The sequence below is a fragment of the Trypanosoma cruzi genome, genomic scaffold (assembly GCF_000209065.1).
Source record: "Trypanosoma cruzi strain CL Brener 1047053516923 genomic scaffold, whole genome shotgun sequence".
NCBI lineage: Eukaryota > Euglenozoa > Kinetoplastea > Trypanosomatida > Trypanosomatidae > Trypanosoma > Trypanosoma cruzi.
The window spans coordinates 1-3,406 of record NW_001849225.1 but is presented as its reverse complement, the minus strand read 5'-3'; the positions used below and the strand labels follow the sequence as shown (position 1 = coordinate 3,406).

General features: G+C 52.3%; 1 pseudogene, besides 1 other annotated feature; it reads left to right on the top strand.

Annotated features, from left to right (window-relative positions):
* Positions 1-3,406: a sequence feature (areas not merged during assembly with more than two copies in the genome that could not be assigned to a particular haplotype).
* Tc00.1047053510865.10 lies at positions 2,135-3,406 on the top strand (annotated as a pseudogene; the record flags this gene model as incomplete).

Sequence of the window (3,406 nt, the reverse complement as noted above, 5' to 3'; positions counted from 1 at the left end):
TCGCACCGTGTATGGGGACTGCTGCTCTCTTTCATATCTGTACTTAGTAATGAAGACGTGCTTGACGATGGTGGCTGGTGTGCGGGCCATAGGATGCATTCAGGAAAACGTTAGGGAAAACAATCGATGAAGCCCCTCTGTGACGCGTCGCCTCCTGGAGGTTGTGAGTGTGCGTTTTTGGCTGACATGAGGGAGGGCGTGGGGGCCACGGCTGTGCAGCTGCGCAGCCACCCATCAGACTCCGCCCCGACAGCGTCACTGATTGTTGGTTTTTGTTGGTTTGTTTCTATTTTTTGTGCGGGTGCCTGCAGTGACTCTCCCTCCTGTTGCACGGTGACTGTGTGGGAGGGCATGCCTGCCGCTCCTTATGCTTCTGATGTTGTGTCGAAAGAACAACGAGAGAAGGAACGACGAATTATGCGGAATGGTGTATTACTTTGTGTATGCATATACCGATGTATTCTTTTGGATCGCTCTGGTGATTCCTTCTTTTTTTCCTTTTTTTACATTTTTACACGCGTGTTTCAATGTCGCTTTGGTACGGCCACAGGGGTAGCCTGAGTCGCGGGTAGTTTTCTTTTTGGTGTTATTTCCTGTTAGGCGCTAACGTGGGCACGTTTGTCAGGCATCCACTTCCCGCAGCATGGTGCTTGATATTTTGGAGTCATCCCAGTTGTAACGCAGGCGCCACCGCCGTGGCACGCATGAGAAGTAAGATGGAACGCGGGGCAGCGGAAGATATTGTGCTGCACATGTGTCTGTTGCATTTGTTCTGTTGAGGAGGTCTTGAATTTAGAGGAAGAGGGATGAACACTGGACGATTCTGTGGATTGGAGGTGTTATCACCCTTTTTTTTATTGTTGGTATGGTCTCTGGTTCCCACCCGTGTATGCCCCGATTTGCCTCCCCTGAGTGGAGCTGCGCCATGGCCATCCTTTTGGTTGTTTGCGGGAGGAAAAACACATTGCGGGTGACGAAACCACACGTCATGCATGCGGCGTCCAGGGAGGTACGTATTTGAGGTGGAGTGCACATATTTGGATGTCATGTGAGACGAAACGGGGGTTGACTGTCCAACCGTCGCTCCTTTTCGGGAGAGTGTGCTCCTCTTTTTCATTTGTTGCCCTTTTGCGACAGGTCAAGGCGGGATTGGGGAGCACCGTCCCACGAAAGGCCTTGCGCACATACACACTCTCATGCCGCTGTCGTTTCCGAATTTGGGAGTAAAACCCGAATTCCTGCTGCTTTTGCATTGGTGCAATTACCTCTTGATTAACTGACGCCATCCTGTCCGGCGTGTCACTTTGATTGGATTGTGTGGGATTGCTCGCCAATACCGTCGGACAAAACAGGCTGACCTTTTCACGTGCTTAAATGTCTTCCTGCGCGCACGTTTTTTTTTACGTGTACTGTTGATGTGCACTCAAACAGCAAGGTGTCCGGAACTATGCGTGCGTGGAATTCTTCCTGCCATGTGGACTGCGGCAACACCGCGGGGCTGCCACTTTAACTCCGCAGAGTTGTTGTGTCTCTTCGCGTGGTTGGCTGAGAAATTATATGCAGCCTGCTACTGCTGGTGTGTCCTCAACTGTTGTCACTCCATGCGAATAATGTGCTTCAGCGAGTGAGGGTGTTGATTGGGTTTGTGTGCACTCTGATTCTGTTTTCTGCTTTGTGCGGGCACGCAACACTTGAGTGGTGGGAAAATGGAGCGGGGCGATGCATGGCTGCGTCTCGCCCATCGCTCACTGCACGGTGGTGCTGTGCGCGTTGTGGTGCTGACTCTGCGATGTGACTGCGGTCCCCTGTGCGGCAATGGTGGTGGGTGGAGGAGAGTGTTGATCCGCGGCGGGACGGTGGGATCGTGCCTCCTTTTCTCTTTGTTCCTTTTATTCTTTTGTGAAGGTGTGCACTTGTTTTTTTGTGTCGGTGATGGGGCAAACAGACCGAGAACATGAATAAAGCAAAATAAAAAAGGGCGATAGTGTGGCGGTGTTGGGGCGGTGGGCCTCGGCTGCCTTACCGACAGGTGTTGCAGTGCGGCTGCATTGCGCACCGACCGCCGACCCGTGCGAGTGCCACGCCCAACGCCATTGGGACTGCGGGACGAAGCAGCCGCGACTGTGCTTTGGAGCCAGCGGCACCTGCTGGCCGCAGTTGGGCGGCGCGAGTGGGATGCTTCACCGCACGGGTGTTGTGATGGCACCTCGAAGCGGCATCCCCGGCGATGGTTCAGACGCTGCAGCTCGACATGTGGCGGGGAGTAAAGTGTGGCCGCAGTGGACCCTTGAGCAGCACCAACATGAGGCTGAGTGATTTCCTTTGGAATTATGTTGGCGGCAGGGCGGCTGTTGATGAAGACTACAACGTGACGATGGAGGTGTTTGTTCAGGAGCCAGATGATTACTTACAAGACCAGCGGCTTCTTAGAATTATTTTTAATTTAACAGAGTACCAAGCGCTGGAGGCCATTACTAGGCCTCTTCACGAGGGTGTGTTCTCTCTCGAGCAATGGAGGGACTATGAAATAAAAGGATACGGTCACTCCTCTTGCAAGGGGAACACAAAGCGGGGTACTCACGCAGGTACTGACAGAAGCGAGGCGGGAGGCAGAGGAAAGGCTAAGACGAGCGCAAGAAATGAAATTTACCATTTCCACTAATATCGATGAGGTACTGTTTAAAGGAAGAGCTCGCGTCAACTAAATGAGGCTGAACGACTTTCTTACGAGGGAACCGGACGGCAGGGGCGTTGTGGACACCAATCGGGATGTCATGCCGGAGGAGTTTTTCAGGGACCCCAATAAGTATATCCGTAATAAGGGAGCATTGAAAGAAATACAGGCAACAGGTTCTTATGCGAGGATGGAGAGGAATGTAAGGGATGAAATGGATTTGGAAGAAGTTGTACGCAAGCTTTACAAAAATGGTGTGGACAATCTACTTGGGTGGTCAGAAGCTGCTGCAAACGTAAAAACATCTGTTCATAACTCCACTAAACAATCCTTGGATTCAGCTGCCGAGGAGGCGAGGAACCTAACGACGACGATTGAAGCGATGAAAATGGAGGGATGTACGAGTCTGTGCACAATGCGAGGTGGAGCCATGTGGTGGAAATTCCCGACGGCGTGGAGCGAAAGAAAACGGGGACGGGAATGGAGGTGGAGAAGGGGAAACCGAAACAGTCATGGACGTACAAGAAAGTTGGCAACACCTTCGAAAAGGATGACGCTGTGCGGAAATCCGGTGCACCACCTCCCAGGCTGATGGTGCTCACCTCGGACAAGGGATGGCCGTACACGCTGAATGTGCCGCATGGATGTGGTAATGACTTGTGTATTAACTGCGAGGTGGAGCGAGCGTGGAAGATCGTCAAGGGCGATGTAACCGAGTGGTTCAGCAATTTG